The 25,489-nt window shown below is 37.3% G+C and overlaps 1 protein-coding gene across 1 annotated transcript in view; it reads left to right on the forward strand.

The window, feature by feature from the left end:
- The window catches only part of zfpm2a (zinc finger protein, FOG family member 2a), a 151,374-nt gene that overhangs the window by 51,632 nt on the left and 74,253 nt on the right, over window positions 1-25,489 (forward strand). The gene's annotated exons all lie outside the window — the stretch shown is intronic.

A 25,489-nucleotide genomic window follows, 5' to 3' on the forward strand; every position in this document is an offset into this window, starting at 1 on the left:
GGTGAAAAACTAGGAGAGGACAAACTACAATGATATATTTTTTCACTGGGTTTGAAATAAAGTGTATTTGTTACACGTAAGAGTGGCACCGATATAGGCATGCATGGTTAGTATTAAAAATGTATATTGAAAAGCATTGGAAAGAACATATTCTAGATTTAGTTCCACTAAATTGTAAGAGCTAATTGAGCAGACAGTCTTGTTCTGCAGCGGAAGAATGTATATGGTCCACAGTGAGTATTTGGTGTTTGTGATAAAAATAATATTAAAAGGCGCTGGATATACAGCATTACGTCTGAAAACTATAAGGGCATTCTGTCAGTTTGATATCAGAGAGTATCTGCCAGATTTTTGGTGACACCAGGCTGTTCCCATGCTTCTCATAACCATTTAGCCCATTAGTTAGCTGCCTGTAATCACTTGTCAGGAACCTATTACGACATGTTTTAAATTAATACATCAGGGATCTAGGGATTACAGAAGTGTCTCAATAATAATAGGGCATCTTCAGATATCCTTGACAATCGGGAAGCTAGTGAGGTATAACTTGCACTGTCTAGAAGCAAGTTGCGAGGGTTTAAAAGGACAAGAGGATAAAAAACTACTGCTACAATATAAGTCATTATGTCACGGCTCAACTCCTGTTTTGACTTTATGAAGGATACTGACATTTTTTGTATGTTGGAAAAACAAAGTCTGCTGTCATTCTGATTTGAAACCACAGTTCACAGCACGTGTGGATGGAATTAAATGATAATTAGAAAATAATGCTAATGGTACCACAACCTTTTATCTGCTTTGTTAATTATGGTTGCTTTAAGCGTAAGTCTGTTCTGTGGCATGAGGGAAAAATGTGGGAAAAATTAAAAGGAGCATGTCAGAATTGTTTATGTTTTGACCTCATGTCCATAATTAGACGTGGATAGAGTAAACACGCTATAGAGCATTTGGTTTGAAAAAAACCTAAAGTTTAATTGAGGATTGGGAGTCATGTGACACATTACATCCTCAATTGTATTGCGTAAATTACAGACATTTAGTCATTGTTTCAACTACATTATCAGAATAACTGCAAAGTAAATAGTTTTTTACTTACAAAACAGAGATAATCTCAGATAGATTTGAATCAGAAACTGAAAGGCTTGTGTGCAATCAGTTCAATTTGACTTGTGCAGACCATTCTTCCTTTAAATGTCCCAGTTGAGTGCATTATACCATTATATTGTAAATAAAGTTTGTAATACATCAGATATAATACAGACATATCTGTAATTACATATATATTGCCTTCCAAATCCCAAATCATGCTGCTTAAGTTAATTGGCTACTTTAAATTGCCCTGTAATTGTGTGTGTGTGTGTCTGTGTTTGTGTGTGTGTGGGGTTCTCGGTTTGGCCAGCATGGCGAGTTATGGCTTCCGATCCACCATGGGAAGGCCTCTTCCTGCAGTGGATGAAGTGAATGAAGGCTGGATTCGTATGGAACAGGTTCAGGCCCCTCAGGTTCTCTTTGTAGAACCCTTTTAGTTCCTCCAGGTCGCACGTCTTGTGCTTTTGAACTGTTTTCCGGTATTTATACCAGTTGATTGAAGTCAGAAGATTCTGATGGCCATTCAGGAACATTAATTTGTACTTCCTTAATGGTTTGTTTATAAACATGGTCTTGTCCTTCAGATCTTTATCATGCTCCAAAGTCCATTTGCAACTAAGCTTGAGGTTTTATGACAGGGGAATCAAGTTATTTGGCTAAAATATCCTGGTATACTTTGAAATGCATCCACCCTTCAATTTGAACAGGAACACCAGAAACAGAGCATGTCAAACAACCGCAATGCCGCATAGACAGGATGACATTCGTCTCCATAGGAACCCTAGTTTTCTTTTCTTTGCATAGTGCTGGTATGTCCCACAACATATATGTATTTAGAATAAAAAGAACAGGGTCCCAATCCCCTTGGGAATCGTCCTGTGTCTTTTTTGCATGTTGCCAATTCAGGAGAAAAGTTATTTCTTCAATCTCTATCCTGGACACCAAATTCTTTCAGCTAATGTTGAATACTTTCTATCCAGATGTTAGATCCAATGTTTCTTCAAGTTCCCTAGCCGCTGCCTTGGCAAACATGTTCTCTTCTCCTTCTGATAGGGTAGTAACTTTTCAAACTGCCTCGAACTTCTGTATGATGGACGCTTAGTTTAAATCTTGGTAATTTGCCTAAAAACATTTGCTACATCATCCAACTTGTGGAGGTCAAAAAGCTTTTGTCTTTTTGTATTGACAACTCTCTGACTTCCAGCATGCTGATGAGTGGTACTCACTGGATTGCTTCATGCCCTCCTTTTATAGCTAGTAGTAAACTTTCAGAACGGTTAACTTCCAGTCATCTTGTCAAAGTAGGAAATTGCATCTGGACGGGTAATTATTTGGGACATATATGCTTTTACATTGAACACATTGAAGGACAGTGTAAGTGTCCATACCCTTCTTCTATACCCTACTCTTTATAGTGTCAGACCTCTGTGGGCATCTCTGGGCATGTGCACATGATTATTTGCTCGTGGTTAACTTCCCTGACTTGAAATCCTTGTGCATACTGATTCCATATGTACAGAGGACACATCTGTGCAGTCATTGATCATACAATTGTTGACCTGTATTCCGAGCATCTGGCTGATTTTTACACCATTTGTGGCCTGCCAAGGCTGTGTTCAAACCCATCCCATCGTCTTCCACTTCCATGCATTATTCCCCACCGTGGACACATTGTAGATTGCCTTAATCCACCTAACTAAATAGCACACAAACTCTGGCATAATCCATTTTGACCTGAAGAACCTGGTATATTTGTTATTTTTGTCATGAAACCTAAACTATATTTCAAATAAATACACACAGATGTGTAACTAAACTCTACAATACTCTATTAATTGCAGGGTTTATCTATAGTCTTCCTTTCTTATTAGATGTATAGTTAATAGTCATTTTAATTGGCACTGTGTGTGAATGTGTTCTTGTACCAGATGATTGCAACATGCTTCACAATAAACCTCAAAAGACTAACTGAAGCAAAGATATGACAAGCTTAGAATATACTTCTTATTACCATTAAATTATAGATTAAGTAACTGGGTTAGATGGCAAATTAAATGGCTTTATTTTATAAATCCAGTCTATGCGTTTGAACATGGAGCTGTGTACCCAACAGATAGCTTTTAATATCTATTTTTATTTATCCGTTTCCTCCCCCTGAAATATCTCATTTTGCCATGCAGATTTTTGTGTGTTTTGTTTTCTCTAAGGGTTTCAAATATAGTTTTATCTTGTTTTATTCTTCTTAAAAGTCACTTCATCAAAAAGATGGATAATACATCTCCGGTGATAGTAACACAGCAATTACTGTTCAGCGTCAACTGGTCCATTGCTGAATACACAAAATATGATTCCTTTAATGCATATGACCTCAAGAATTTATTGCAGGTATATAAATTTATAAAGTGGATTTGGGCAAGTTGTGTTGGAAGCCCCCTGGGGTGTGTATTTTATACTGACAGTGAATCAGTGTTATCAGTGCTATCAGATAATGCATTTATCATTAAATTTCACATTTGCATTTAAATCTTCGGAAGGAAATGAGTATTGCTGGCTAAAGATAAGAGCTTTGGACGACTGTAATAAACCATCACTGTGATCAGTCTGGAAATAAGGCTGAGGGGGTCAACTGAGAACTATAGGGTGATGACAAAAAGAGGCATCATATTCTGAAGGCCTTTTGGGGAAATAAAAGTGCTGAGCTTAAAAATGCTAAATTCTGCTTTAAAAAAACAACAAAAATTGAACATGTGACTCGATCTGACTTCATTATGTATTTCTCCATCCATTAACATAAAAACAAGACTTAGGGTAATTATGTGATGTGGGTAACTCAGACATAACCTTTTTTTAAAGGAAAACAATACAAAAAAGTCTCCTAATGTAGAAACCGGAGTACACACATGTGTTTTCCGATATAATGGAGGCTGACAAATATAAACAGTACTGAGCAATTGCTGTGTTGAAATGAAAACATACATGTCTTTATTGGTTACTGTGGAGTCTAGAGAGATTGATAGTTAATGTGCTAGTAACGGTAAACTGTTTATAACAAGTAAAATGCACAAAAATAAAATAATCCGTACTGTATCCTTTATAACCGAATGTTGTGACTTTCGTATGCAATTCTTACAGACCTGGCTAAAGACTGTATAGCTTACAATGCATTCGTCAAGCTTCAACATTTTGAATAGATTTGACAGTAAATCAGAACTTTCTCACCGTGTCTATAGGGTATTAACAATAGATTGGAAGTCAAATAAGGCCAAACATCTAACCTAAATATTAAAATCCATGCTGTAATGTGTTTTCATTATGATTATTTAAGTTTTAGTGATTCTTAACTACTAGAGTAGCCTGAACTAAAGACAATTTTTGGCACGGGAATTTATCAGTATATGGCCATATCTGTCCTCCAACTCCAAGCTTCTTCCATTAAGGTGAGAAGATAATAGGGGCCGGATTAAATCAAAACTTTGACCCATCAGCTAATAGAAAACTACAGAACTGTACTCAGTTGCAGCTTCATTTTTATTTAGATGCCACTTTCTTCTAATGATAAATGTAACCGCTATGATGTACAGGTTTGTAGTTTTCTATTAGCAGGTGGGTCAAAGTTTTGATTTAATCCGGCCCTAGTATTCGAGCACATCTTTTGATAGACGGGTAAATCAATAAATCAATATGACTGCTTTATGGGTTGCTATCAAACCATATACTATTTATTTTTGTATTTATTTATATTGTTACACTTGACATTATCATCAGAATTACCCCCTCTGTATTTAAAAACGTTTTTTTTTTTTTTTGTGTGTAGTGGTGTGTTGACATAATAACTGACTGTCCAGTAGGAAGCCATTCATGCTACTTCAATCATTATTTCATCTTTTAAAATGTTGTGGACGTAGCAGTTGAGCTGAATAAGAACAGGTTTTTGTAGAAGCCTTACACTTACCAGTCTTTCTGTCAAAATGCCATGCAAATGAAGACTCCCTTTTGCATCTCCACCAGGAACCCTAAATCTCATGACATGGGAGGCAGCACTCTTCTGAAAATGACCGTATTGTCTTTGACGCCGAAAAGCAGACTGGAATTAAACTTTGCACGTAATAATACCATTCAGTTTCACATCATGTCTGCTTTGAAAGACCATTTCCTTTCTAATTTTTCTCATTGTGTTATAAAAAAAAAAAAAAAACCCAGATGGGCATGTTGTAATTTGAATAAAGTATGAAATCAGGCAATCGAATATGAACATCTTTAACGACAGGGTTTCCTGTTCAGTGTGATGAAAGTGGAATGTATTCTGACTGACTAATCTATCTCTATGGAAAATTTCAGATACAAAGGATTAAACTTTTCATTTCTGTGTGTAGTTCATGTGTAGATGATAATTACGGGTTAAGAATTCTTAATCCATCTCTGTCAATGCTTTTTTTTGTTGACCACGGTGGCCCCAAAATTGTAAAATTGACGTGTATGTTTGTTTTAAAGTCATTTGTCATCGTTTTCGATGTGCTCCAATCACATTGGATATTTTTCTTGCATGCTGTACATTCCACTAACGTTTGATGTCATAAAATATCACAATAGAAATCTGTCCATTGTGCTGTCAAAGATCAATTTGAAATACGCTGTTTATCTTTAATACTGTTTTCTTTATGGTTTTTGGAACTTCATCTCCAAAAATGATGTGTTGGTGTTATGTAATGGTACAAACAAATAATGTTGGAGGGTTTTCATATTAACCCAGTTGTATTAGCGGACATTCCTTTCGGGATTGAGTAAGCAACCTCTTTAAATATTTCAGCTTTTTCAATATACACTGGGGATTCAAGACAGGCAATTACTGCCCAGCAGTGCCATTGGCTACCTGATACACACTTAGTACTCCAAGTCTAGTAGTCAGTGTACAGCACTCTCTCAATGCTGGTCCTTAAAACGGCAGTATATATCATAATTTTCCTGTTTATATCCTATCATGCCTGTTCCTACTAAAAATGTGCCTTTGAAACAGACTATTCCATGAGGAAATAGCGATGGAGAAGTATGTCTGTGTCACTAGTGGCTTTCAGAGCATTTTCAATTGGCCAATTTTAATTAATATTATTCACCATCATGGTCCCTGGCAATTAAGATCAACATATCTTCTCAAAGGCTCTTTTTCACTGGGATAACTCGTTAGCATGGTGCATAGCAAGCAAAGCAGCGACAACAGAAAATACCATCGAATCGCACGATAAACATTAAGACATGAATCAACAGTTTGTTGTGTAATGTTGTGTGTTCAGTTCAATTGTATACTGTTGATGGAAAGACGCAAGAAAATAACTCATATTTCTTGATTTAATTACTACAGATTATGCAAGATAGGCAAGCCATGTACTATACCAGACTATTCACTTACCCTTACCTAAAAAATGTTGCTGTGCTTTAGGGTTTTCCAGCCCTATCTCGGTCTTCTCCTCAGTTTGGCTTTGTGTTACAGGAGACTGGCTGCTACAAACCTGTCCATCAGTTGGTGCCAGCTGGTCAGCGGCCAGAACAATACAGTGGCTGGGCAAACAGGGGTACCTGGCCTTGAGGTCAAGGCCAACAGCCAGATATGAATATAATATGTTTTCCCCTATTTTCATGGCTGTATTAAAAGGTCGGTTTTTGCGTGACTGAGCTTGTTCTAGATGTTGTGTCTTTAAAATTGTCTACCTTTTGAGGTTCCTGCTGATCTATTTTCTAATCCATATGAAACAATAACCATTAGAGGTTTTATGCACATATGTCATGCTAAGTGAATTTTGTACACCAGATGGCTCTGATAGTGCGGCAGGTGCCTCAACAAATGTTTGCGTTCACTGTGGTGCTATTTATATCATTCTGAAACATAGAAGCACAAATATTTGCAAAAGAAGGACAGCGGGCCTGTTTAGTTTTGATTTTGGAATCATCAGTGTCATTTCCCTCCATCAAAAAGAGTATTACATTCGAATGTGTGCTGTGTAATTGATACTGAGGATTGAAAGCATACCAAAAAGGTGAAGAATCCCGAAAACTACATGAAAAAGGAACTTCATTTAAGTCGTATCAAATAACTATAGTTACAGCCTGCGTGTGGGCTGCCAGTTGGGCTCAGATGTGTTTTGGCTCAAGTTAAAGGCAGTCCGTTGGAAGAGTAGAAATATACATTTTTAAACAGGGCATTATACGATGGAAATAAGCATTTCCCATGAAACAATACATAGAGTGGGGATGTACAGAGGATGAAGTTGTACATATTTACCTGGCATTCAAATATTTGATCAATGGTTCCTGCGCAGAGCTGCAGTGTGCTTTTGCATGGCAGTAATGACTGTGGTTGTATACACATAGATCACAACATATTTTTATGTTGTTTTGAAGTCTCTCATCTGGTAAAAACTTCCATATGTAATGCAGGATGAGCCTCATGATCTGGACAACATCCAGACTAGACCTCCATGGTCTGTATTTCTCTAATCACAAAAAAAAAATGAATTTGGTCTTTGCAACCCACGGATTCCAGTTTTTGAATCAAGCAAGTTTGCCTTTTATGTTGTTATATTGCATTTATCATAGTCTAAATGTGTACAACTTTATACCTTTAAACACACTGTAGGTAAGTAACGTGATTGATAAAAATAGTCATTATTTACATTTTGATGAATTAGGATTGTTGAGGAATCTCTCTCTCTCTATATATATATATATATATATATATATATATATATATATATATGTATGTAATATCCTACATGCCTACAGTAATGCATATTATTTAAATAAATATATTAGTTCATGTAACATGTCATACCGAATTGTTGTGTTCTGCTGAACACTGTTTTGTTGTATGAGGTAGTAACAGACTATTACAGACTATAAAATGGCACTGCGTAGTCTGCCATTGTCTTGTCCTAAAACTACAAGCATTATGGCACTAAAACAACATTGTTAGATTGGCGTTTTACAACACCCTGCTTTATCTGAGCCAAATGCAAAGCTTGCCCGCCTTCCAAGTTTCCTTGTGCTTTCACTTCAAAACTGATGCTAAGCCATAAGGACCAGAAGTAATACTGGGTTTCATCCCTGCACAAAGCCGTGTACCTAAAAAAAGCATCCTTAGAATGGAGAAAAAATATATATTGCGTTTTACTGTGTAATTCCTGGTCAAATTCTCTCCTGTACAAACTTAATGAGACTTTTTGACACCTGCCAAGTTCTGCATCGCAACAGAAAATTGTAATTTTATCCAAAAGTCCATTAAGCCAGGGTGTTGTAAGAAAGGAGGGGACTGCTGAAATGAGTTGAAGAGACAAACGGAGCGTACAGATGCAGATTAAGCTTCAGAAGATGAGGGTGTAAAAGGGATTTAATGGTAGGATGGATTAGAGAAATCCTTGTAACAATGTTAAATAATTATAGTTCCAGCCGAGATCAAAGCAGCATTGATTGAACCCCTCAAGCCTTTAGCACGGAGAGTCTTGGAAAGCAAAGATTGGTAAACTAGTACTGAAACCATTCTGACTGCACAAGTTAAATTGGATTGGAAATATAAGAATATAAGATGAATACTTCAGAAAGGTTTTTAAGGCTTTTGTTACTGGAAATGTAGCCATAGATTCTTTTGAAAGGTTTGATAACACTGTCTTGACAAAATCATAAGTAGAGTATGTCAGAGCTGCTTGCGCAGATACCTAAGCGTTTTAAAAGGACTTATATACATATTTGAATTTTATTTATGCAAAGCGCAAACTTTGAGGGCACACTCTCAAAGTTGTTTATTTTGCTTCTAATTATGAATTTGGGCTAAACATCATAACACTTTCCCTTTCAAACATAATTTGTTTTTTTTATGCTTTTGGTTATTTTTGCGTTTTTAGTTTTAACACATACATTTGATATTCTCTTAAGCAATGTATTTTACACTGTAGCCTACTTATTACGTATAAATTGTTCAGCAGGACCAATATATGTATATGGACAAAAGTAACTTTCTTTTTTAAGTAGCTGTAGGGGACCTAACGTTAAAAAATGTCTCAAATGTATACCCCATATTGTATCTTTATTTTTTTTATGGAACGGTTATAGTGTTTTTATATGTTTGTTTGTATTCATTTTTATATTTCCAACAATGTCAGAGTGCCTTGAATTTGGATTATTTGTATAATCTGCTATACAACCACATGCTTTTACAACCCTCAAAGATAAAGACAGTATCACATCTGTAATGTGTAAAATATTCAGCTGGTGAAGTACAAGTATATGCTGTGATAATCATCACTTGTGCTCAAAAAGTGATGTATAAATAGGCTTCTTTCTTTTTAGTCTGAACTGCCTGTTACCGATGCACCTTGGTTTTTCTAAGAACTGTGGTACAGAAATATACAGATTTAGTTTTTTTGTTTTCCAGATGTATTCCTGAATTCAAATCTAGCCGTAGATGCAAAGGAGGTTACTAACTACACAATACGTTGAAAGTTCAGATTTCACACAGAATACTTTTATTTTAGCAATAGGACAACAGAAACAGAGGTTACTACTATGTAGGGAAATGTCACAAATTGCAAATGTATAAATAACTTCCCACACATATAACTGCTACAAAAAATGAATATCCTCTTACTGATATATACAGATGGTTAATTTCAATACATTTCTATTCAATTTAATGTTTAACAGCTTCTAAACAGTTAGGGGGAATACCAAAAAAGAGGGGGGAGTGAATATATAGCATGTAATACCTAAAAAGCCAAATAAATTAACAATTATTAATTTATATAAATATAAGGGGTTAAAGGATCTATATTAAATCAACTTTATGAAGAATATAGCTGTAGACCAAACAGTGTATTTGCACTAGCTTGGGCCACTGATATATGTTTTTAATTACCATTTTTCTTCAAATAATACAATAAAATAACAAACACATATGTAAATAAGGACAAATAAAAGGTACTGTTTCAAAAGGACTAGGAAAAAAGACAACTAAAATCAGACGCTTTCTGTAGTAATGTTAGTAAATACAAGTCTATTCTTTCTGAGAATCCTTGCATGGGTTTTGTTTGATTATGATGCAGATTGTTTCCCCCTGAAAACTAATCATATTGAATAAAGTATGACCATATATATAAAGAAAAAAATGTATGTAACTTAATTTAGAAATCTAGCGGTTGGACACTTTATTTTGTTTTATTTTGTATATCTTTGTAAGATGTAGCTATATTAACACCCACAACAGTGAAACAAAACAGTTACATGCAAATGCCATTCCAACTATTGCAATTTTCCATAAAACCCCTCTACGTGTGTAAGCAAAGCTGGGAAATGTAATGCTTGCGGTCATGCCAATGCTATGAAACACTGTGGAATTGGACATCAAATAGAAATTAAGCAAATTTCCTTTTGCCGCAGAAGGCATCCATATAGAAAAAAGGTGGGTGCAGTTAGGGGTTTGTGTTGTAGGGACCTTGAGCATAATTGTGCTCAGTATACTTCTGTGGAGGCTCTTTAAAATGTACTACTCTGCATTGATGTTTGTTTATTTTGTTGTGGCTTTTTTGTTTGGATGTTTTTATATCCACTGTCATTTAGAAAAATCCAGAAATGTGGTAGCGAATTTAAGTGGCACAAGTAACACACACTGTTATTATTATAAGTCATAAACAAGTTTTATTAGCAACAAGCCTATTTTATTACCCTGTTTGTTTCTGTGGTGTATATAATCCACCCCAGCAGTCTTGGGTGTGATACCACAAGAAATACACTAACTGTAAATATATTTATAAATAATAGCTATTTAAATGTAAGGAATATGTGACAAGAGATTAAACAAATCACTGTGCTCTTCCCATCCCATAGTGTTTCGATGCAAATTTATGCACTGATCCAGTCTACTAAGAAGGAGCTTTGTGTGCAAAACTTCATGGTTGTTAGTTATAAAATCCATCTGGTGAAAACAGCAGCAAATAATATCAAGATCATTATCATTTAGGGAAGAGTGGAAGAATTTCATTAAGATTTTCTTGTCTGCTTGCATCTGCCAGCAATGACATCAGTCCTGTGACACAATATTGTAAACCTTTTCCTCATGGGGTAGTGTTACTGGAAAGCAGTTTGGATTGTTACTGGGGCAAAACGTTTGAATCCTGACACGAAATGTTTCGATTTATGCTGCTCCGCCACTTAATCAAAACCCTATTATTTTCTGCAATTACCTGGACAACTATAAGACTTTTGTTTGTGAGCTGTAATGCACATTTCATTACTCAGAGTTCAATGCAAATTGTTAGTGAAACATGTGGCCTACTTCAGACGAAAATCAGGTAGATGATTGTATGTGAAAATGGGGTTATTGATTCCTGTAGGCGGTTTTTGGTTTATATTTTCCTATTCATGTAAAACTCTTTGATTTATACTGTATCTTAAACCCACAGTGTATTTTTTAAAGTTACATCCTTGAGCAAGATTTTGCTTCAATGCATAGTTATAAGCATTATTTTTTTTTACCCCATGAGTTAATTGTTCACGTTTCAAATTATGAATTGTGGACTGTAGGATCATGTTTGAAGTTAGAAGACTTAAACTGCTTCTAAATAAATAGTACAACTTGTTTTTTAATCAATATTTCTAAAGCAACTGACCATTAAATCATTCATGTTAAAAAGCAGAAAACTAGGGTGACTTTTCAGAATCTTTTAGTACAATTTAGTTTATTTTTTATTTTTTACAGTGTCTGCTATTAGTTATTACAAACCAGTTAAATGAATCTCAATATATATATATATATATATATATAGCTTTGAAGAACATTACATTTAGACTAATTACCCATTCTATAAAAGTATAGCAAATATTTATTTCATTTGAGTTTCGACTTCATTTTAAGCACCCAACAAGTTGCTAATAGTACTGCATTAACATTTGCGTTGCAGAGATTTAGATAAAAGATTCAAAAGAACCCATCTCAAAGCTTAATTGCACCACAACTGTATGATAATTATGCAACAACTTGTGCGATTACAGAGTACTTTACACTGATTGAAGGAAAAGGAAAATGAATGCTTGCACTAATATAAACATTTTTTTCCAACAAAAAACGTTTTTTTTATGCTCAGAGGAGCATTAATTAAGTAGAATATGAAATTAGTTCCTGCTTCTAAAACATTCAGATATTACAGGGGGATATTATTACCAGTAATGCCAAAATCAGACCCAAAGCGCAAGGGCAGTCGTAAAAACAAAATGGAAGAGCAGATAAGCCAAATAAAACTTACATTTTTATAAACATTACAAAGCAAATCTCAAAGCACCCTAGATTTTGGTGTCTGTTGCATGCGGTGTATTTGTTTTAGGGTGGGGAGGTGGGGGTGTACAACTTGAGCTTGACATGACCCCCCCCCCCTTCCCGTCTCTCTGTGCACACAAAGCAGAGAAGAAACAAAAAAAAGCAAAACAGAAAAGACTGTGAAAAGCATCCATATCTGAGCACTCTGCCCTTCTTATCACCGAGTTTATACAGTACTTCACAGCTGTGCACAGCTTGCCCTCATGGTCACGGTAATTATATATATTTTTTGTTTGGAAGTGGGGGGAGGGGGGGGGTTGGTTGTCAGCTGAATTAAAATACCAAATAATAATAATAATAATAAAAAAGTTAATCAAAAAAACGGCATGTTCCTCCCTGATTGTGTGAGTGTTGCGGTATTCAATTATGCAATTTTCATTGGCATATTAATCATCTTTTCAACAAACAAGCCGGCGTTAATTAAAGCAAAGCATGGATAAAGACGTGTTGCCGGATCATCATTCCGTTTATCACCATGCACAGACCCGCTGTTAAGTAAATTCGGGATTGTGAGATGAATTTCAATGTTCTCCTCTGCTTTTTTTTTTTTTTTCTCCCTCCCTCTTTTTTTTTTTTCCTTGTCAGAGTTTGAATACAACTCGTCCAAAAAAAAAAAAAAAAAACCTTCCACGCTTCACAACAGAAAGATGAATTTATTTGTAATTTCTTGGAAAAGGCTGATAGAGCAATCGCATTCCCAATAATGGAACTGGAGAGGCTTGAACTCGACTGTTCCTGCTGATATGACACAACAGCGGGGGGTTTATTGGTTGAAATGTAAGGTTTTTGTTTATGTTAAAGAAAGCACGGCAAACTTCTAGTGAGTCACTGCCAAAGTTGCTGCCATCTCACTTTGTTTCAGTGGGAGAAGTCGGAAAGGCTGTTGTCGAGTCAAATGAAATTAAGAAAGAGGAGTGACGTGGCTACATTCGTGAGGAAACCTTGATCTGTTCTCATTCGGTCAATGGCAAAATATCTCACTTTGCGGTCAACGCATATTTTTTCTTGATTGCATTTGGTTCTCAAACTTTCAATAGGTGTGGGTCTGCAACCGAGTCAAATGAAAGCCAGGGGGAAATCTTTTCACTTCAGTAGTACGTGAAGAGGATTAGTGCTCTACCTATTTCTTTGTGTGGGGGAGTGTTTCTTTTTCCCCCCATTGGGAAGGTGGGATTGAAAATACGTTTTTGGCTCGGGCTGCTGTCATTCATAAAAAAATGTAAAAACCTGGTCGTGACAGTGCTCGGAACGGCAATGGCAGTATTTTGAATCCGCCACCAGAAATGAACTACAGGCATCCGAAGACATGTTGCTTGTCCTCATTTTCATTGTGGGGAACTTTATCTGTGCCAGCTGCTCAGACATTTTATAAACTGGAGGGCCAGTCTTCTCTTAACTTAAACATAAGATCTTCTTGGTTTGAAGCACTCGGCTGCACTGCACCCAATGAGAATCTGAAAAGCAAACACGACTTCAGTGTCAGCGTTGCCCATCATAAAATCACACCACATGGAGAACTCTTTTCTGCTGTGTTAGCTCAAATCTAAATGCACTCAAACAGTCTGCTGCACTGGAGCAAGATTCCTTCTCAAGGAAAAAAAAAAAAAGAAGAAAAAAAAAGAAGAAGAAGTCAAAAACCTCCATATAACAATGCCAGAGAAAAATCAGAACATTTTCCGCCGAAAGATGGGCCATTTCCAAATCCTTGTGCCCTATCAGACAAATTAAAGTAAATCAAGCATGAAATGAAGCAGAAGAGCCCCGAGATAAGGCTCCTTTAAGTCGTTTACAGATTAGGATAGAGAGTGAGGTGCATCTGGTCCCTGGCAGTGAAGGAGGCTAGTTTCTCATTTCACAATAGCAGCCTGTGTATAGGATTACTTTCCCCTGTCACTGACATGGGGGGAAAAAACGAGTCTGCAAAATGTTTCTAAATATGTCCCTAATGTTCCTACCAACTTCAGATGTGTTGCACTAGAGTGATAATATGTGATAGAATGTGGCTTTTATGGAACACCGTTTTTTATGTACATATTGATACTGGATGTGTGGATGGGGACGTGTGCCACATATATGAGTAGTCCTATATTTGCTAGACCTATGGACCTACATACAAACATACACACATGCACACGCACGTACATATATGTGCTATATATATATTGGCCTAAATTATGAGGAGACCAGTCTGGACTACAATTAAAGAAAGTGATTTTTACAGCAGATTTGAGATTCCGTTGATACAAATCTCAGCTGCAACTCTTCAGCTTTAGCAGCATATACCTATTTGCACAACTCCTCTGTAGCATGTTTCTATTTATTGATCTGTTGATTCATTGCAATCTTAGTTGTCGCTCTCCTGTGAAGTTCAACCCGTACCATTTGAAATGGGTTAAGGTCAGAGCAAGAGGCCAGAGGCACCCATTTCTGAATCTGTTCTTTGAGTTAATTAGATTAAGTCTATAGCTATGTGTTTATGATCATTGTCATTGTGAAAAAGGCCTCCAGAATGACCTTTGTGACCTATATTTTAATATTGTGCAATAGAATGATACTGTTCCTTTGTAAATGTACCTTCTGTGTAGTATAGCTCTAGTTTGTGCATTGGCTAACATTTCCAGATTTAAAAAGTGGTTATAACCATTTGAAAAAGGTGAAAAGTGCAAACATTTGTCAAAGATGACTCTCCTTCATTGTTCTTTTGACCATTCTTTAGTGCTTAAGATGTTTAGGATGTTTTCCTCACCCGCACAAAAGGTTTTTGAGCCGCAAATCTCCCCATCTCACCAGCTTAATTTATATAAGGCAAGAATTTATCGTAGCGTTCCACTGAGACAACTTTTGTCTATTCAATTTCAAACAAGGTTTTTTTTCTTCCTCTCACTTCATATGTGTGTGTAAAAGTCCTTTGAGAAATTTGTCTTTGAAGGATAATATTGCAATTAATATCAGCCTTAATCTGCAACCATATTGTGCCAATTCCAGCTCGCCGCGGCCGAACCTAGCTCCGTTCTCAGCGCACACGCGTACGAAACACACTTGTCAGGTGCCAGAGCGACACAGCAACGCAAGCGGATATAATAGAACATATTTCGGTCACTCTTGTATGTCTGGTTTCTGGCATTTCTTGTCCTTCTTAGGTGAGGGGTTGGGTACTTTGCAGCAGTGAGTCACTCCACTTTAGAAAGGGGGCTGTTCTGGGCACCACAGTGTAGTTAGTCGCAATCCTGTAACCTTGACCTTCCAGACTGGAGACTTAGGTTTAGCCGTTTTATCATTCTATCTGCAGGCATTTAAAAAATACTCCTGAAACTGGATGATTTAACCCGCTTTTACGCCGTTCACATCAAAACTGGATGAAAAAAAGCTTAATCCATCTTATCTGTTGACTGTCAAACTGCTCAGGCTAAAACCTACTCACAAAAGACAACTAGGTCACCCAGGAAATACCGAATTCCAGTTAAGTAAAGTTTGAAATCTGGTAATTGACTGCGTGGTGCAGGAAGGGAAACACAGTGATGTTAATGTATGGCCCGTTAGCATGTGTTTTAACACCTTCATCAATGAAAAAGACAAAAACAAGAAAACACAGCTTCACAATTCAGACCCATAATATACCAATAATAAACAGCTAAGATAAATATCCAGAGTGCATTGCTTTTGACCTTTGTGTAAAAAATAATGTTCCAGCCTTTTATTGTTGTTATTATTATTATTATTATTATTATTATTATTATTATTATTGTTATTATTATTATGTATTTTGAGTACCCAACTTTTGTACTCGATTAATTTACCAATTCAAAACTAATTATGGTTGCTTAATTGGGAATACGTAATCATTAGAATGAATAAGAAAGAGGAAAGTACTCTGCATCTGAAATATAAAGAAAAATGGCTTTGGTGACATTTGAGACAAAATATGTAATATATTATTCTAGCCTACCTTATGTTCAATGTATATTCTCAAAAAATATTGTATTCACATACATAGGCCTAATAGGTGCAGTCCACTTAAGATGCCCGTTTTGAATACCAATGGCTCTAATTCAACTTGCTTGGCTGGTAAAAAGAAAAAACAAATTAACTTATTTTGATGATTAAATGTGATTTAGTTTGGTTTCAAAGCATTATGTTTCACTTTTTGGTCAAAAACAACCCTGTGTCATTCATACAGCTTCTGCATCAACAGGGTGTCACTTCCTGTTGACTGGTTATGATTATGAAGAAAAGTTAATAACTATATATTTGTTTTATATGTATCTGGACACCATTTTATTCATATATATATTCCGTAGTAGCGAGAGAAAGTCAACTCATCTGGAAATCTTACAGAATTACACATTTCTCAAAGATGGCAAGAACAACTGACATCAATAACAAAAACCAAGAGTGTTTTCCCCTGACATTAAACCTAAATCAAGCTCCCACGCTGTTAACCTTTCAATGGGGGGTATTTAGGTGAGGTCACTAACATAAAACAAGCAAAATTAAATAAGTGCCACCTGACCCCAATCTTGTTCAATGAAACCCCTGGTTCTGATGGCTTGCAAGCGTCATAATAGGCCCGCTCCTCGGCATCGTTTTCATTCCAGTTTAGTCAGAGTTCAGATTAACCTCAGTGGACTTTCGAAGTTATATCCCAGCGTTCATTGTCTGGAAACAAGGGTGACCTGGGGGTTGAGTGAGCGCCCCTTCTCAGCAAACGTATGTGGTTGCCTGGAAACTTCAGTCTGCAAGATTGTCAACTTTTCTTTCACAGCTCAAAAGGAAGATTTGAGCCTTACAGGGAGCTTTAGTCTGGGAGAGAGAGAGGAAAAAAAGGTCCTTCTGTGTTTTAAAACAAGTGTCTCGCCAGGAGATAATAGTACTGCTCTGGGTTATAAATGATGCATTTTGTTCACTTGGACTTGATAATAGCAGTGGGGGGGGTGGGGGGGCAGGGGAAGGGGGAAAGTTCATCGCTCTCTTATCAAAGCACAGTGACATTTCTCCTTCAGCTGTAAAATTTCATATCACATATCTCCTTTAAAGCTGTAGCACCTTTTGTTGAGAGATACAGTGCATTCGATTTCACTTTATATGCTTCACATGCTATATTAATTTGTATCCCATTTGGCAGTTCTATAACCTGTTCTATCGATAGTGATTGTATTGATAGCTGCATTGCTGAATTGTCACTCCTGAATTTTCACGGGAATGGCTCACACATGAAGAACGGTAAAGGAGGAAAGCAGTTTTGCATTCGATCAAATCAGTCTTCTTTTAAACTTTCATGGCACAACATTTCCCTGTTGTGAAATATCTTCTTTATAGCCAAGTACTTCCTATCTCAATAACTGAGCTCCACATTTAGATTAGTCACTGGTTAATTTGGATTTATCTGCTGTGTAGACTCAGGGATTTTAATAAAAAGTGACATCATTCTTGTTTCTTCCTGTTAGGCTTTTAAACCATTGTATTCCCAAAACTAAACTAGTAATATAAATGCAGCAATGATTTACTATAAAACAGAGTTATTTAACTAATAATTTCCACAGGTCACTGTAGTTAGTTATTTCACTGACTCAAAAAACAAGGTATATAAAATTAAAATATGTTCCCTTTTTCCCCTTAAGGGAATATTTTTGCTATTAAAACAGGAAATATGTACAACTGTGCAGTTCATTGTTATGTATATATTAAGTATTCTGCATTACATTTCCTTTGTGGGTCTTTTTTTAGCTCAGACGAAGCAAGTCAAAAACTTCTGTGCCTCATGTTTCTATAAAACCGAACATTACAATGATGGAAAACATAACGTGACACTCTTTCAACTGGCAAGTTGCGTTTCAGTCCTTTCTGAGTATGCATGTTTATGTTACTTAATGTATATAATCTGTAAAATACCGTACTAACATACAGATGTATTCAGATATACAAGAAACCAGCCATTTATAAAATGATCCTTCCAGTGGATTTTGCTCAGGTCCAAATAAACGTGTTTGAAAATAAAACCTTAGCAACAATCGCAACATTATTGTCTCATATTTACACTTTTTAATGTTGACAATTACTTTTAGAAGTGAGGGAAAGTTGTGCTCCGGAGCAAAATGTCATCCTGTATATGTGAAATGTGACATCACATGATTTCATTCTCTTCATTGGCATGTTGTGTTAATCAGAAATGATTTGCCACCGCTTTTTTAATTATATTCAGGAGACTTTTCCATTATAGCAAGTACATGCAGTAAGATATACAGCAGGTATACAGGTTATTCTGATCAACATCTTTTATTTTCTGAAATATATTTATGTCAAATTAGTTTCAAACAAATGGAATTGTTAGTGACATCCATTTCTCCTTCAGGCAGATTCTAAACCTGTAGACCATTATTGGGATGGCTTTCTTAAATAAACTTGCTGTGATCATCTTTGTCTTTAGTATGTATTTTTCTGACACAGTGTCTCAGAATGGCTTCAAGAAAGAAAATATCTCATAGTCTATCAATCAGCACCCACTAGGAAGTTTGCTTTTCCCTGGCGAAAGTGGGAGTGTCTCGGCATAGAGAATTGAGAAACAGACAGAGGAAAGCTGACACAGGTTCAGTTAATATCGAGAGGGAGGGAAAGAAGCAGAAACCAGGCATGCCGGCAAGGTTGTATGAAACATAAAGCTAAATGTTTCCTCACAAGCTTTTGGGAAAGAATTAGACCATTTTGAAAATATGGTGGTCAATACGAGAAAAATACTTTCAACTCAAGACCAGAAACAAATCTGATTATTTTGAATCAAGATATATATGGAATCAGCAGTGCTTGAGTTTCTCCATGGCCGTACGAGGTTGCTGTTTACCATATCTTGTAATATCTGCTTGAACAGAGAATCTCTTGAGATTTGGAATTCAATCTGCTCCCTTTGTTTCTGTATTATAAAGATGAAAGCCTGCTGACGAACACAATGGGTGATGATATACCTTTAGAAGGAAGATCTTTTAGACCCACGGTAGATAACCACTGTCTTCCATCATGTATGAAGATTAAATGACACCAGCAAGCTATTGTAAATTCCATATGTTCATACATTGCCTTGTATGGGATGGGTGGGTTCAGCCAGGCATGATGAATGGTGTTTTAAAAGATACCAAATTTTCAACCGCTTCCAGAATTAAACCCTTTGTTTACATTTGCTAAAAGGTTTTCTTGATAGCGAGCTTGGCTTCTGGTGTATCTGTGGACTAACATAATTCCCAAGGTTCCTCCCATGAACATGAGTTATGTTCCCCTACTGGAAAAAATGTAGACGAGTACATTTCAACACTATTTCCGAAACTCCCTGCACCTTCAAATGCGATTTCCGTTTCAGGTTCCCAAACCTAGGAGCATAAACCTCCGAACACGTTTACCGGGGAGCTCAATGCCAATGTTGCCGTTCACGTTGCTTTAAATCAGCCGCAGTTGGCTGTTTGCCATCAGGGCTTGTTAGTATTCAATCGTATGGCACTGATGGAAAATATGAGGTTCCCCTTCCTCTTAGCCATAACAAAAAACAAACAGATGCCAGCATGGAGCATCTTTGTGCTATCTGAGGAGGATCTCTCCACACAAAGGGACATTCATTGGCCTGCCAAGTATCTGTGGAGAGCGGGAACAGACCCTAGAGTCCAGCGACAGATGATGATCTTATCGAAGGAAGGGGGGGGGGGGGGGGGGGGTGCTCTCTAGTCACATCATCAGTTCACTCTTGCCAAGACTGTGGCATTTCAACAGTGGTGATGAACACTCACAGTGCAAAGTAACAGAGGAAGCATTTGTGAAATCCTGGTGTATCCCACTGTCTTGCTCTCTGCATCCCTGGTCACTTCTCTGAAGCATGAAGAGTATTTGCTTTTTATTTCCCACATGTATTTCCACCCCCCTGATTCCTGGATCTAGAGGGTAGAACAACAGATTATCTCATAGTTCAGTTGTGAGCAGAGATGCACAGAAATCACTTGATAACAAAAGTCCATATGAAAAACAATAAAAAAATAATTGTACTGGATGTTTTAATGGGATTCACTAACTAATCTTGATTAACTTGTAAATGAAGTGGAATGCCATCTGTTTACTGCAACCAATTTGTCCACATCTGTGACTGAACATTTCTAGTCTGCGCTGCAGGTGGCCTGCTAGTGAAAATATTACAATTACACATTTTGAAAATGTACCACCATGACACACCAGCAAAAAAAACGTTATATGATTTACATATGTATTATGCATTCAAATACAGGAGAAGAAAACTGACATTCATGGATTGTATTTCACTAAGAAGACAAAAGGGAAAGTGGGTGCCCTGGGAGTTAATTCATTCATCCTTCAGGCTTGTTGTTTGCTGGAGCTTTGGGCACACTTTTATCACAGACGTTAGACATTACAAATGCCACAAAACTAATCACTAAGATTGAGTACCTTTAGAGAGGGAGTTGAGCTGGGAAGCCACCAGCTGATGGGCACAGAGGCTGAAATATCTGCTCATGCCATGAAGACGGGTCCTTCCACAACATGATTGAAACGTTCTGGATTTGATGTACATGACGCCGGCACGAACGTTTTACTGGCCACGCTTTTTTCTGATTGAGAAAGACTGGGACAGAAGAAGTCGTTGCTTGAAAACACCAAACATTTCTGAATTTTATTTTGGGGATTATATGAGGTTTATTGGCTCAATAGTTAGCATTGCCACCTCACTGCTCTTGGGACCCAGGTTCAGTTTTGGTCTGAGTGAAGTTTGCATGTTCTCCCCATGGACGCGTGGGATTCCGGTGGTCTGGTGTCCTCCCACACACCAAAGACATGCTAATTAGAATGCTTGGCTTCTCTAAAGTCCTGTGAGTGTGTGTGAGTGTATGTGTGTGCACACATGCTGCCATGCAATGGACAATACCCTGTCTTGTCTTGTACCGTCTGCCAAGTTAGGATTCAGCTCACTTTGACCCTGTACTGGATGAAGCAATTATTGAAAATGGATGGATGCATTACAGATACTTTAATTATGCTCCTCTGCCAACATATGAGGACATATAAAGACTTACACAAAGACTTACAATATGCCATCATTGTCCTTTAAGCTATGTCCTTTGGAGGTTTGGCAAAGCTTGTACGTGCAGGTCTTGGTCCTGCAGAATCTCAGCCTGCCTTGGAAGTTTTTTGTAGCTCCCCCTGATATCATGCTCATTGTCAGTGTCATTGAAGAAGACTCCTGGCCACGGCACAATTAGCTGCCTTCGGGATGCAGGCCTGATCGTGCACACGGGCAAGAGCCATTAATCTTTGAATGAGTCACACCGGAGACCTTCCCAATTTGTATTTTATAATTCCATATATATAAGGATATACACCGATCAGCCATAACATTATGACCACTGACAGGTGAAGTGAATAACACTGATAATCTTGTTATCATGGCACCTGTCAGTGGGTGGGATATATTAGGCAGCAAGTGAACATTTTGTCTTCAAAGTTGATGTGTTAGAAGCAGGAAAAATGGGCAAGCGTAAGGATCTGAGAGACTTTGACAAGGGCCAAATTGTGATGGCTAGACGACTGGATCAGAGCATCTCCAAAACTGCAGCTCTTGTGGGGTGTTCCCGGTCTGCAGTGGTCAGTACCTATCAAAAGTGGTTCAAGGAAGGAAAAGCGGTGAACCAGCAACAGGGTCATGGGCGGCCAAGGCACATTGATGCGCATGGGGAGCGAAGGCTGGCCCGTGTGGTCCGATCCAACAGATGTGCTACTGTAGCTCAAATTGCTGAAAAAGTTAATGCTGGTTCTGATAGAAAGGTGTCAGAACACACAGTGCATCGCAGTTTGTTGCGTATGGGGCTGCATAGCCGCAGACCAGTCAGGGTGCCCATGCTGACCCCTGTCCACTGCCGAAAGCGCCTACAATGGGCACGTGAGTATCAGAACTGGACCACGGAGCAATGGAAGAAGGTGGCCTGGTCTGATGAATCACGAGTTCAAGGTGTTGACTCCAAATTCCCCAGATCTCAATCCAATCGAGCATCTGTGGGATGTGCTGGCCAAACAAGTCCGATCCATGGATGCCCCACCTCGCAACTTACAGAACTTAAAGGATCTGCTGCTAACGTCTTGGTGCCAGATACCACAGCACACCTTCAGAGGTCTAGTGGAGTCCATGCCTCGACGGGTCAGGGCTGTTTTTATGGCAAAAGGGGGACCTACACAATATTAGGCAGGTGGTAATAATGTTATGGCTGATCAGTGTATTTCTGTCTTTACCAGGAAAAAACAATATCGTTACCTCAATCTGTCAGTTTGATTGGCTAGCATGAAAATTAGTGGCACCTGTCTGTTTTACTCTTGGTTGGATTTCCAATATCTGTTATGCTGCACTGAGGCTTGTGTTTCTCAAAATGTAGAGGTTCTTTTTCATTTTTATTTTTATAACCTAAAATGTATTCACATTACTTGCCAGTGTCACTAGTGATTCCAGATAAACATCATTCTCAGAGGGCTTTGTCATTCATGTTGAATATCATATCAGTTCGCATAGACGTCGTGTTTCAAGATTTCAAGGTTTTAAGAATCTCTATATCATCTCTTGAGTCGCGATCATTGAAGACACTACTTGCGCAGTGATGATATATATTTATTTTGTGTGGTTTTTGTGTTTATTCCATTTTATGTAAAAATATAGGCTTATGTGTTCTAGGCAGTGCCTTTTCTAGCTACCTTTGATAAGCAGTAAGAGGAGATGAGCTTTGCCTTAATATTGCCTGTACTCAAGTTGTCTTCTCCGATCTGTATAGAGACATAGCTTATATCAGATGGAATCACCTACATGTGCAGGCAAACACATACAAATAACAAGACACAGAGTGATACATTAATTGGCCTTGACCCTTAGCAGCGGCTCTGTACAAACTGGTGCTGGTAGTAAACGCTTAATTCCAGACAGCTACCAGGCTCATCCCATGCACATAAACAGACTAACATATTCATATTTATTCATAAAATGTATATAAATATATGTATGTTAGAAATGTGTGATATTTATTTTTGACACATAGTCTGTAATCTATTTATTTTATAGGTGGAAAATATATGGTGAGGTGAATTTCTACAATATATATTCAACATATGAAACAGATATATGGTCTACAATATATTTAAAATATATTTAGTATATTCTAAATATACTAAAATGGTCCAAGGGGTTACACATTTTCAAGCATATTAGACAAACATATTCGTTCAGGAAGACAATGTGGATGTTGAAAATTGTGTACTTAAACTTTTCTTATGTGAGCAACAGCTGTCAAATTGATCATGCCAGCTTGGAGAGCGGGTACTGCATTTGGAAGAGGGTGCAAACAACTGGCACTAAATTCACTGTGCAGTCTGTGCACCCCCCGCACCCCCCCTGCCTTCCTACCCCACACATTCCCCCGATGGAAAAGACTTCTGAAAGCGTCAACCGGGGCTAAATGTGAACTTGGATCCAAGTGGTAAAAGGCCGGTAGCCTTATCAGAGGACAAACAGAATGCATCAAGCAGTTTCTCTGCACTGAGTGTGTTTCCCTCTGATGCTTACCAGCTGTGCTCGAATGCTTAATTATTTTGTTTTAATGAGCTTACTCACCTTCTTGCCTCACTGCAAGGAACTCCGTGTGCTTAAAAAACCTGCAAGAAGAAATGTTTGGGTCACATCTCCCACTTAGTTTTCCAACAAATGTTGATGTTAGTGCCTGTTCATGGTAAAGCAGTGTTTGGTGTCAGATGGGCGCAACCTATTAGAGCAACTTTTGCATAAAAGTCAGTAAAAGTTCTGCATCTAAGCAGGTCTGTGTCCACTTCCTGACAGCTGTTAATTTGTAAATAATAATCAAAATGAAGACGCCACTGTAAAAGGCAACCATGAGAGCTTCCAAATAATGTAATGTGGCCCATGCTTAGAGATTTCCTTACCCTTTTATTACTACAGTATTTTAATGTATTAACTATAATTTCTCTACTTTGATTATGACCTCTATAACTGATTGGTACGCTACAGTGTCCTTATTATATAGTATGCATATTTGTGTGTGTTTTTGTGTTTGGTTACAAGACAATGATGTATCAAGGCTTTTACTCACACAAGGCGCTGCGGAAATATTGAATGAAGGCCCCAAAACAGAAATAAAATGATATCATAATCCTGTTTATACATAGTACTATAGGAAAGAAAACATAACTGTTCATAACAGCCTAGGGATATATCCTCTCAGTTTCACATACAGGAAATCCTTCTGAGGTATTGTTTACTTCTTCAGCTTGACTTCATTGTCAAGAAACAGACAAAGGTATACGGACAGAAATAATCTATATTACGTTTTTTTATAATCTATTTTTGTTTTTATTAATTTCTTTCTCAATGGAAAATACAATATTTAAAAGCTGAAATGTACTCTGTAGACTGTAAACTGGTATCACCAGCACTGCATCACTTTTCACTACCAGCTACAGAAAATAAGTACTGGTTTCAATCTTGGTTCGACTACTGCTCACTTTTCAGGTACATTGTATTGGAATGTGTTACCTCGTTAGTCGTATATTTTTTACTCCAATTAGTCCTGCATAGAAATTAAGTGGTATGTTTATATGTGGTTGAGCTTATAGTTGTTTGTATTTTAAGAAAAGGATTTGTCATTGGCACCATATTGTTCACTCAATACAAAGTCAACAACTGCTTTAAACAAGATATTAAAAAATGAGAAGTGGCTGAAGTGTTAACAGTTAACGACCCGCAACTTGTCAGCAGTCACGTGTAACAAAGTATGAATAATGCTTGTAAACAGTACATCTCTGGGATTTATTTCTCACGGGGTGATAGTCTATAAAGGGTTTGGTACGCAATGAAGTCATAACCCATTTACAGCAGAAGAAGACAATGATAAAGAAGATCCCTCTAAAGTTTGAGCGCTTAATCTAGAGCTGAATTTCTGTCGCAGGTCTTCCTGATCTGAGGCACTCAGGGTTGTCAAAGCGAACATGTGGAAATCTGTACTTGAAAGGCACATG

This window comes from Amia ocellicauda, chromosome 18 (genome assembly GCF_036373705.1).
Source record: "Amia ocellicauda isolate fAmiCal2 chromosome 18, fAmiCal2.hap1, whole genome shotgun sequence".
Classification (NCBI taxonomy): Eukaryota; Metazoa; Chordata; class Actinopteri; order Amiiformes; family Amiidae; genus Amia; species Amia ocellicauda.